We start from the raw sequence: 12482 nt of genomic DNA on the forward strand, positions 1-12482 counted from the left end.
TACATTGCCTCAAAAGTGAACATAAGTGATGCTTGTAGAAAAAAAACGGATACAAATAACATTAAATATGATAACAATATGTGGTAAGCAATGTGCAAACCGTGTCGGTGACTTTTACTTGTGTTTCCTGCTTGCTTTTGTTTTCATCTTCACTACAGGTTCAACCAAATGAATAATAAGGATTAATATTTCAACCCAACATAACAAATGCAATTAAAATAAGAAATTGAATAGTGTGAAGAAATAATACTTGTAGAAGAAGAATGCCGGTGTAAATCGTTTGTGTATGCAAGGTTTGTTACTTCCTTCGCTCATTGTGTATTGTTATATATTATCTACACAAGCAAATCGTGAAATAATCATATGAGAGAAAATTAAATCAAGTTAGTCAATGCGAGAAAAGTACACAAAATAAAAGAAAAATAATAAAGACAAACTGTTCAATTACACATTGTTTATAAATATAAAAATACAAAATAAAAAATAAAAAACAAAAAAATTAAATGAGGCAAACAAATAAACATTGTTGTTGATTAGATTAACTAGCATCTACTTTATTAACATTTGACACATCAAACTCTATTACTATATCGATAATCTCTAGAATTTGCTTCACCTTTGCCCATATGCAACCAGCAGTCCTCCAGAGCTTATTTTTAGCTTTCAATGTCCCAAAGGCTCCATTACTCTCTCCCTCACCAAAACACCATTCTCCCCATCACCCTGAACACTCAAATTTTTATTACCATAAATCTACACACCACTGGGAAGGGAAAAAAAATCTAATAAAACCTCATACCAACTTCTAATCAATTTATGACTATCAGATGAATATGTATCTGTTTTGATAAAAGCTTTACTGTCAATACAACTACAAAAGTTGAAGTTGTAAGTACCAATTTTCTTCTGTTGGACAAACTGTGTCAACAATCACATATTCTTTCATTTAAAAAAATAAAAAAATATATATCTACTATCACAACAATATCAGAAAAAAGATTTGCTCTATGAATAAAAAAAAAATGTAGGGCAGTTCCCTGAAATAAGACATGAGAAAAAACATGTAATACATTGAGGTTGCCCACCAATACAATCTAGGCCGGGTGAAATTGTGTTCCCACACAGTTTACATTGAGAACCCATTTGGATCGGCCTCAGAAAAGTACACCAGCATTTTCAAATTAACAAGGAAAAAAAACAAATCAACAACAATAAATTCACTCCATTCCAATCAACAAACAATGACTTGCCACGATTAAAAGCACATCTAATACTCAACCAATTCTTTCAACAGTCAATATTATTACTCGAATTTGATAATTTTTTTAAAAAAAGAGTACGGATTGGAGTACGGATTGATTTAATCATAGTTTTACGCAAATTTAAATGAAAAGAAGAAAAAAAAATTAAAAAGGATTGAAGATCGGGATTATATTTCTCATTCTCATATGTAAACATATATATATATATATATATATATACGTATGTATGAATCGAAAGATTGTCGCACCAGGATTGCTAGGTGATTTCACACAGGTTTTTTTTTTCTCCTCTTGTTGCGGTTGGCCTCTTGGCAACCATTGTTCTGCTTTTAAAACTCATCAAATATATAACTCATATACATTAGGTTTCATATTAGGTACATCATATTACGTTTTAAACACATGAACAACACATATATACAACCGAAAAATTGAATGAACACGTAAAAATCCAAACAGACCAAAACAAGTTTAAAACAAGGAACTAAAATCAACTTACATGAGTTTACAATCAAAGAAAACATACCATACGTCTCTACATCATGAAGGTGTTGGCTAGTAATGGTGGTGGCAGCAGCAACTGTGTGGTTTCCAGCAAAAGGAGTACACGGCTGTAAGAGAATAGGAGGCTGAGAAAGAGAGAATGAGAGAAAAGAAACGTGAGGGACAAGGGTTATAAAAATTGATCTCAAGGGTTCCGTTTGGGTGGGAGCTTTTGGGTTCCCAAATAGGCATTGGTTGAGTTTTTAGGAAGTTTTAAATTTTTTTTTTTTTTTTGGAAACAAAATATATGATTATTGTAATGGAGGTGGATTGACTTCAGCCCACAATATGGACCGGACCGTGTTGTTTGGGCCTTCTTTCAATACAAAACCCTTTATTTTGTCATGCGTTTTGTGTATTTTATTTAGAAAAAAAAATAGATTGATTTGATAATGAATCCAAAAATTAATGAAAAAAGATTCAGCTTGTTTGGTTCTGGTTTTCGGAAAACATTTTTCATAAAATTCTACTTTTTAATTTTTTGTATTTTAATGTTTGCAATGACATTTTTTAATATTTTAAGCATTTTTAAAAAAAAATATTCTAGACACACCTAACATAAATACACTTAAAAAGTATAATATTTGTGAAAAAAAATCTTTTCAAAATACACTAAATACCAAAAAAAAATAAAAATGAAAAGTCAGTACATTTCTCGTATTTTTGCATACTTATTAATTTTTAAAATATTTTTTCACAAATGTTTTACTATTTAGATACATCTAAGTAAGGTGCATCTAAAAAAGTAAAAAAAAATTACTTAAAATTTCAAAAATATTCACTAAAAACAAAAAAACACAAAAAGCAAAGAACTCAATTTTCAAAAAGGTGAATTCAAAAAAATGAAACCGAACACACTGATTAGATTCTTTTCACTTTGGTCCAAATTGTAACAAATGTTATAGTTCTGTGACAAAAAATGCCCCATGGGTCAAGTTCACCTAAATTTGTACCAAATCCTCTGCTGTAGACCACCTCAACATGCAACCCTCCATTATAGAACCCTTCCATTTACTGCCTACCATGAACCATCTATTTTGAAGTGTGAAAACAAAGGTCACCAAGTGATCAAGGTAGGAAAGTTAATTTTAAAAATTCCAAAGTTTCCCTCAGAAGTTAGCAATTGGACCAAAGTAAGAAAAGACAAATAATGTAGTCATTAGGGTGGGTACAGTGAGAAACAATATATATCTACGAATAAAAATACAATTTATTATTTTTAAAACGGAGTAACGGTAAAAAGGTTGTGACCGTCTATGAGATAATAGGCAAGGGTTAATACCAGTACATGCTAGAGTCATAAATGTGCCAAACTGATTCATAGGTGACGTCATCATTTCGACATGAAGATAACATGACACTAGTAGCGGTAACAATGCTATTTATAGTGGTCTAAGTCGATAATGAAAGTTGTGTTCCCGTGGACCAAAGGACGTGATTAATCAAAGCTTTTATGATTTTTGGGTGGGAAGTCTAAATTCTCCGTAATTTGGCTCAATGTTGTGCCAATTACTGAGATCAACCCAAATCTTCATAATTTTTTTGTGACAAATACATAAATAGTACCTGGAAATGACAGGAGATGCCTCTTTTGGTTGGATATTTGGATTGGAAATCAAAGGCTTACAGATGTGTTCCCTAGATTGTTCTTCGTGTCTTAAGATAAAATGGAGTCTCTTACAAGTTTACTAGCCTGAACCCAAAAAAATAGGAATTAACAAGGCTTATTACTATTTTGAATGATGCAACACATCTTAGAGAAGGTGTTGAAGATAAATTAAGATGAAGAGCAGAACCCTCAGGGGAATTCAGTGTTGACTCAATTTGTAAATGGTGTGAATATTCTCAACGCCCAATAATGCTACCTCCTAAGCTGCTCTGGAACAACATTAGTCATCCAGAAGTTCAATTTCTAAGCTAGTTTGCTTGGAAATGGAGAGTAAAAACTAAGGTATTACTTCAAAAAATTAGGGTTGTAAATACTAATGCTAATACTACTTGTGTCTTATGTAATGGTTAGGCTGATGATGTGAATCACTTATTCTTGAGTTGTAAACCTGTACGATGTTTGTGGTCTGCAATGTTAAAGTGGTGGTGAGTTCAATGGGCAATGCCAAACTTAGTGGAGGGAGTTCTACAATGGCAGGCAGGGTATAGATGGAAGAAATTTAATAAGAAAATTTAGAGAGCCATTCTACTCACAATACTTTGGTCCATATGGAAGCAAAGGAATGACTATATGTGTAATACATCTCATTTTGATATGGAGGAGTTATGTCAACTTATCAAAACAAGGATTGTTTTTCGGGGTAAAAAGCAACTCACAAGAGATGTACTGTTCCATAATCGACTTCATTTCAAAATTAAATCAGGTAAGATTGTGTTTAGGAGGAAGGGGTGCTGTCTGATTTTCTGCTTGATGCTACTGTTGTTCAAGCTTTTATACGGGGTCATTTTGGATACAATGATCTCATTTGCAAATGGCGTGTAGATTTAGTTATTGTTTGATGTCAGTCCATTGTATTGAATGTTGTTTGATGTCAACCTAGACCACACCAATTACGAATGGCCAACCAATTGAGAATGGAAAAAATTTAAAGCAGCCCCTGATCCACCGTGTGACTCTCATGGATAGCTTCTCCATGACAAATAAGACTTGTCACAACTGACAGAATGTAATTCGGACCCGTAGGTAGAGAGTTAAAGCCGAATACGCTTTAAACTTACTCGAAAAAGAGCTTTTCGGGGAAGAAATTCAAAACAGCCTCCGAATAACCATGTGACTCTCACAGATAGCTTCCCCATGATAAATAGGACTTGTGACAACTGACGGAATGTAATTCGGACACGTAGATAGAGAGTTAGAGCCGAATACGTCCTAAACTTAGTCGAAAAAGGGTGTTTCGGGGGGAAAAATTCAAAACAGCCACCAAACCACCGTCTAGCTCACACGGACAGTTTCCCAATGACAAATTGGACTTGTGACAGCTGGCAGAATGTAATCCGGACCCGTAGGTTAGGTGTTAGAGCAGAATACGTCCTAAACTTAGTCGAAAAAGGGTGTTTCGGGGGGGGGGGGCGAAAATTCAAAACAGCACCCTAACCATCATGTGGCTCACACAAACAGTTTCCTAATGACAAATAGGACTTGTGACAGCTGATGGAATGTAATCCTGAGCCGTAGGTTGGGAGTTAGAGTGGAATATGCATTAAACTTACTCGAAAAATGGCGTTTCGGGGGCAAAAATTCAAAACAGCCCCCGCATGACCGTGTGACTCTCAAGGATAGCTTCCCATGACAAATAGGACTTGTGACAACTGACGGAATGTAATTCGGACCCGTAGGTTGGGTGTTAGACCTGAATACGCCCTAAACTTAGTCGAAAAAGGGCGTTTCGGGGGCGAAAATTGAAAACAACCCCCAAACCACCATGTGGCTCACACGGATAGTTTCCCCATGACAAATAAGACTTGCAACAACTGACGAAATGTAATCCGGACCCGTAGGTTGGGAGTTAGAGTCAAATAAGCCCTAAACTTAGTCGAAAAGGGCGGTTTGGGGGCAAAAATTCAAAACAGCCCCCAAACCACAGGGTGAATCTCACGAACAGCTTCCTTATGACAAATAAGACATGTGACAACTGACGGAACATAATTTGGACCCGTAGATAGAGAGTTAGAGCCGAATACGCCTTCAACTTACTTGAAAAAGAGCTTTTCGAGGGCGAAAATTCATAACAGCCCCCGAACAACTGTGTGACTCTCACGGACACCTTTCCCATGAAAAAGAAGGCTTGTGACAACTGACGGAATGTAATCCGGACCCGTAGGTTGGGAGTTAGAGCCGAATACGCCCTAAACTTAGTCGAAAAATGGCATTTCAGGGGCGAAAATTCAAAACAGCCCCCGAACCACAGGGTGAATCTCACGAATAGCTTCCTTATGACAAATAAGACATGTGACAACTGACGGAACATAATTCGGACCTGTAGGTAGAGAGTTAGAGCTGAATACGCCTTAAACTTACTCGAAAAAGAGCTTTCCGGGGGGGGCGAAAATTCATAACAGCCCCCGAACAACCGTGTGACTCTCATGGACAGTTTCCCCATGAAAAAGAGGGTTTGTGACAACTGACGGAATGTAATATTTGGTTTGAGACTTTTAAATCCTCTGCTTTCTCAACCTCGAGACAAAGAAGTATGTCATTCAGACTCTAATGTTATGCCTTTTTAGTTTTCTCGTTTCATTTAGAGTAGGAAATTTAAAGAAAAATAAATAAATAAATAAAATCAAGATTATGGTTTGTAGTACTAAAACAAAAAGTCCACCGGCCAAATTTTAAATCAAAGTTCCTAAGTAATCTTTCCAGATTAGAACACTTAGGTTTCTCATTTTTCGATATTTGCCTCCTATTACAGAAGTAATAGCTACAGGAGTTGGAAAAGTGGAGGCTCCAGCACAATGTCATTTAACAGGAACAATGATTTGATGCAGTTAACTTCATGTGACAAGCTCTTGACCTCGAATAGCATTGTGCCTTCGCCTCAACATTCAACTAGCAGAATGATTTCTTCACTGCAACATCCAATGTGCAATCTTGATCTTTGGTTTCGCTCCAAAGGGAGTTTATCCAATCAAGATGCCACCATAGATCAGTGATTTTTTAGGACCGCCTAGTTTTCAATCAACTGAAAGTCCTGTGAAAATTTGGACTATTCCCTTGCATCAGATGTTTCCAGGACTTCTGGCTCTTCCCAAACTTCGGTAAGTTCAATACAACAGAAATTCTGTGTACAAGATATAATTATTAATCAATGGGATCATAATTATGGATCATCTATCATGATTATCTGATTATATCTTAATCAACAAATGGAGCACCCTAATTGAATGATCGTGATAAGTAGCCTCATATTATATTTAATTTGTTATGGGTGTGACTTAAATTTGACCCAAGGATGTCTTGTAGTTGGTACGCACATTCAAATGCTACTCCTGCCACAGTTTGCAAAACCAAATATAAGACATTCTTCATAATTCTAATGTGTATTTCTTTAAATTAGTTTCAAGGAAAGAAAAATAGGTAGCACAATGGACTGATAAACTCATTGCATATGTATTTAAAACAAAATAGACTGAGGTATATCCAAGCATACAACAGTTCTGCAGTATTTTCTAGCTTTTAGTGCCTATAAAAGAACTTTGTTGTTACAGGGTGTCATTTCAGTGGCACCGAGCAAGCATCCATCCAATTCACGAGCAAGAAACATTAACTTAAAGCACCGAGGAAGGTACTTTGTTCTCTTCATTTGATTGAAGGGATAAAACCCACAATTTTTCGACCCCAGTGGTCAATATGTTTCGAAGTTTGTAAAATACTAACACATATGTTAATTATGAAATTGCCTATGCTCTATGCTTTATTAGCTTTGTTTTCTTTTGCTGGTTGTCAATGAGAAGGCTGAAATTAAACACATTGTTGTGCACAAAAAAGATAAGGTCATGACCTGTAGTCTTGCAAAGTTTTGTTATAGCAGATTGACTTGCATGCCTCCATTTGAATGACTATATTACAGAATGAACTAGAGGCTGAAATGAGGAGATTAAGAGATCAATTTAAGCAAATGATGGAGATGTACAATTCAGTTTGCAAAGAAGCAATCTCTTCCAAAGAGAAGGTAAAAATCTTGACTTGAACTAGATTGACGTTTCCTATCTTCTACATGGAAGTAATCTCACAATAAGTCTTTCCAAATGTGACTACAAATCACTTGTGTTTCCCAGGCAAAGGAGATTGATGAATGGAAGCCAGAGGAGGAACGCAAGGTTATGGAAGCAAAGCAAGCCCAAGAGGCTGCGATGGCTTTGGCCGAGATGGAAAAACATAAAACCAAGGTTGCAATTGAAGCAGCACTGATGGCAGAACGACTAGCAAAATATGAGATCCAGATGCAAAAGAATGCAGAGATGAAGGCCATACAAGAGGTAGGAGAGAGGAAGAAGGCTATGGACGCGTTGACTTGCTCTGAGATTCGGTATAGAAAGTACCCCATTAAAGAGATTGAAGTTGCAACAGACTACTTCTCCAATTCATTGAAGATTGGTGAAGGAGGATATGGACCTGTTTATAAAGCCTTTCTTGACCACACACCCATTGCCATTAAGGTTCTAAGGTCGGAAATGTCACATGGGAATAAACAATTTCAACGAGAGGTATTATGTATTCCTTGTTTCTGTTGCTAATTTGTAGATGTATACTCAAATCATGTAGAAAACTATCCTAAACAAACACCATATATGAAGGTTGCAGCTTTAAATAAGCTAATTATGTCTGTCTGTGTCCAAACACCAACTTAAGCATCTAACTTTCTATTATTGTTCTCACCATGCAGGTTGAGGTACTAAGCTACATAAGACATCCAAACATGGTTCTTCTTCTGGGTGCCTGCCCTGAGTATGGATGCCTTGTTTATGAATACATGGAAAATGACAGCTTAGAAGATAGGCACTTCCGGAAAAAACAACTCTCCTCCATTGCCATGGAAAACACGCTTCAGAATATCTACTGAGGTCATCACTGCTCTTCTTTTTCTTCACCGAACAAAACCAGAGCCTCTACTGCATCGAGACCTCAAACCTGCAAATATTCTTTTAAACCGAAACTATGTGAGCAAGATCAGTAACGTTGGTTTAGCCAGGTTGGTCCCACCATCTGTCGCTAATGGTGTCACTCAATATCAAATGACCGCAGCAGTTTGGACATTTTGTTACATCAATCCCGAGTACCAACAAACGGGGTTGTTGGGTGTGAAATCTAATGTATTTTCATTGGGTGTTATGTTGTTACAAATTATTACAGCAAGGCCTCCGATTGGTCTATCCTACCATGTTGGCAAGGCAATTGAGAGACGAACATTTTCGGAGATCCTTGATCCGATGGTGCCAGATTGGCCTTTTGAAGAGGCGTTGTCATTTGCTAAAATGGCTTTACAATGTTGTGAGCTGAGGAGGAGAGACAGACCAGACCTTGGTTCAATCATATTACCTGAACTTCAGCGACTTAGCAATATTAGTAGAAGCTATTTATGTATTTAATTTTTTTTTTTTTTTTTTTACGTCTCTCTTTTTATTTCCCTTCACACATCCAAGATTCAAACACGATTCCTGATCTTGATAGCTGGTTCTTAAAGGATTTGGATCTTTCATACAATATGCTAGGTTTGATTTATGCATAAATGTTGAACGCAAATATTTTTTTCTTCTTTGGATACCCAAAGCCATAATAATTGGATTCTTTCATCCAATCTGAAATCACCATTCCCCTCTTTATACAAATATAACTGCATCATCTATTGGGACATGAAACTCTTACCTAAATTTTGTTGATATGATCCAATCAGAATCTATGGAGGATGAAATCTCCAACTACCCACAAGGCCTTGTTCTGGTCCCCCGTGGAGGTGGTGATAGTAGTAGTGTTGTATGCCCTCATATCAGAGGTAGTCGATTGAGGGCTGCATCTGCTACTGGTGATGAGGAAGTTGATGTGGATCTCCTTCTTCCTGGTACAGCAAGATATGATCATTAAACCAGAATTCTTTTTAACTTTTGCAAAAGCATCCGAAGAAAGCATGCATGATTGATTCTTGAATACGAAATCATGTTTACATTTAGTGTGTAGGTGAATTCAAATGGAAGACTGAAATAATTTTAGTCGCTAAATACATTAACCGACAATTCTTTGACGACGACTATTGCGACCAAATAATTTAGTTGCTAAAACCCTTCGGCGACTAAAAATTAACTTTTGGTGACTAAAAATTTAGTCGCCAAAAGTGAAAATTCTTGTAGTGTATTGTGGTTATGATTCATTAATAAAAGTTATGACATTTTGTTAATCTTATTATGATTGTGGAGAAAAAAGTTGTGGTTATGATTCATTTTAGTAAAAGTTATGATTTTACTACCAAAAGTTATGATTTGTCATGGTGAATCATAATAAAAAATGTTACGATTCAAATGTTATGATAATTGATTAGAAATAACTATATTTGTTATGAGTTGTCATTATATTGTTATGATTTATAGTGTCTTTGTTATGACACTTTGGTGAATATTATGATATTATTATGATTCATTGTAATATTGTTATGATATTTGAAAAAAAGTTATGATTCTTTTTGTAACCTGTTACATGACCGGTTTAGCAGGTCATTTGTAACGCCCTCAAAATAATAACATTAAACCCAACAAATAAGACATGCATTGATATGTAAAAGTTCCACATTCATTCATTTATCAGAATTCCATTACATAAGTATTACATGTTAACAACAAAAGCAAATGCCCTAAGGGCTTACAGCTTTCCAAGTTAACACTTGGTTACAACAAAAGAGTACTAACTCATACACATTAAGCCCTTGGCTTGAATTTACATGTAATACATCAAAAAGTAAAACGACAAAAGTATGTCCGCCTCTAGCCTCCCAAGCTATGTCCTTGGAGGTGGCATGCTACCTGTACCTGAAAATGATATTCCCATAAAGGGTGAGCCACAGCCCAGCAGAAATATACTAAACCAACCATGAACAATGACTAAAAGATTAGCAATTGATAGATGGCCAACACTGATACATTCACATAAATCACATATTTATGTCATACGACTTATGAGTCCAAGTTACCTTTCATTTTCCCTTTTTCAACAGATAGACATATTAGCTCTATCATCATCTCAACAGATATGTATAAAAACTATATCCCACATTCACAGATAAGCATATAAGCTATATCCACATTCTCAACAGATATGTATAACAACAATATCCACATTCACAGATAAGCATATAAGCTATATCCACACTTCACAAAGATAAGCGTATGAGCTCTATCTTCACTTCTCTAGACAAGCATATGAGTTGTATCTACGGAGTTCATCCCCTATCTCCTCCCATCACTATCCAGTTTAGAGGTACATCCCCTATCTTCCCCTAAACCGCGGAGTACATCCCCCATCTCCTCCTCTACACAAAACGTATACAAACACATTGGTTCTATATGCATTCACTCAATACATACAGTTAATGTATTTTATCAACCGTCAAATTCCATGACACTTTCCATTGATTAGTTTCCGTTTGCCTAATCATCATGCATTGTCTACAACAATCACGACTATCCTCCACCGATAGCCCAAAGCAGTTATTTCTATACAGAAAATAAATGCACAATGGATATACAATCAACATTTCATTTCCTCATTCCTCACAATTAATTATCCCAATTAATTAAGCAATGTAATTAGGTCAATTCCCATAATTAACATTTCAACCCTTAGGTCCCATTTTCATCAATGATTTAACATTTATTCCATTTTTCTATGCCAAACATGCATCTAGGTTTATTATGAATAAAACCCCAACTTTTGTAAAATAGCACAAAAGCCCCAAACTTTTACCAAATTACCAAACCAACCCCAACATCTCAAAATACTAAAATTCAAAGACAAAATCCATAGGGAGGAGTAGGATATCCCTACCTCGAAGTTTGAGCCAAAAAGGAGATGAAGACTCGAAGATCAACGTGCTCCAAATCCAAACTTTCTCAGATTAAATCAAAGCTCACAACGCCCTCTATCTTTTTAACAAAGGCTCTAGGCTAGATTCACACTCTAGGGAGATCAATTCTTAGAGAGAGTGTAAGTTGAGAGAGAGAGAGTCTCGGATCTAGGGTTTGAAAGAAAAAGAAAGTGAAAAAGTGATGTTCAAAAACGCTACTGTCCGCTGATATAAAACACGCTCGCTCGAGCGAAGACTTGGTCGCTCGAGCGACCAGACACAGAAACTCTCGCTCGAGCCAAGGAACTCTCGCTCGAGCCAAAAACTCAGAAGTGCGCTCGAGCCAAGGAATTCTCGCTCGAGCCAACAACTCAAACCCTCAGGTCTGTAACCAGAAGCACGCTCGAGCGACAGACCTCTCGCTCGAGCGAAGAACAAACCAGACCGCTCGAGCCAAGAAAAGCTCGCTCGAGCCAAGAAATACAACTCTCAGGTCCAGAACTACACGCCCTCGCTCGCTCGAGCGAAGCCACTCTGGCTCGACCCACCATACACGAACTCAACTATCGCTCGAGCGACCAACTCCTCGCTCGAGCGAAGGTCCAAAAATCTGGGCAGCAACACTAGGCTCCCAAACACAACCAACCTGAAACAAACCTGCCCAACACATCCTATAACTCAATATACCAGTAAAGAGGATGCAAATAAGATAATAAACAACTACCAACATCCATGGACACATGTCCGGATCACTGTACAACAAGGGTAAACCCGGGATCGCTATATCATTTTTTATGATGTGGCACGATATGGACCATACAATAAGTGCATATCATATGCCCTTTTATAAGGTGCACATTGTAGACTTTTCCTATAACACCATATTAGTTTCACAATAGCAACATGTCTTTTTATAATAGCGACATGCTGTTCTAGAATTTAAATAATCATAAGAAAACTGGTTCCACCATAAGTATTTAGACCATTACAAATTAACACTAAAAACTAGCAAACAAAAGTAATAAAAGAAGATACTATGCGAATTTAGGTTTGGATTTGAGTTTTATATGAAATAAGAGAAGATACTATGCATGAGGGTATATAATAAAAATGTAGATTA

The 12482-nt window shown here is 36.5% G+C and overlaps 1 pseudogene; it reads left to right on the forward strand.

The window, feature by feature from the left end:
* The first annotated feature begins 3869 nt into the window (after nt 1–3869).
* On the forward strand, nt 3870–9062 carry LOC114283466 (U-box domain-containing protein 34-like; annotated as a pseudogene).
* The last annotated feature ends 3420 nt before the right edge of the window (nt 9063–12482 follow it).

Source organism: Camellia sinensis, chromosome 11, assembly GCF_055761805.1.
Source record: "Camellia sinensis isolate YWXY chromosome 11, ASM5576180v1, whole genome shotgun sequence".
In the NCBI taxonomy this organism is placed as follows: domain Eukaryota; kingdom Viridiplantae; phylum Streptophyta; class Magnoliopsida; order Ericales; family Theaceae; genus Camellia; species Camellia sinensis.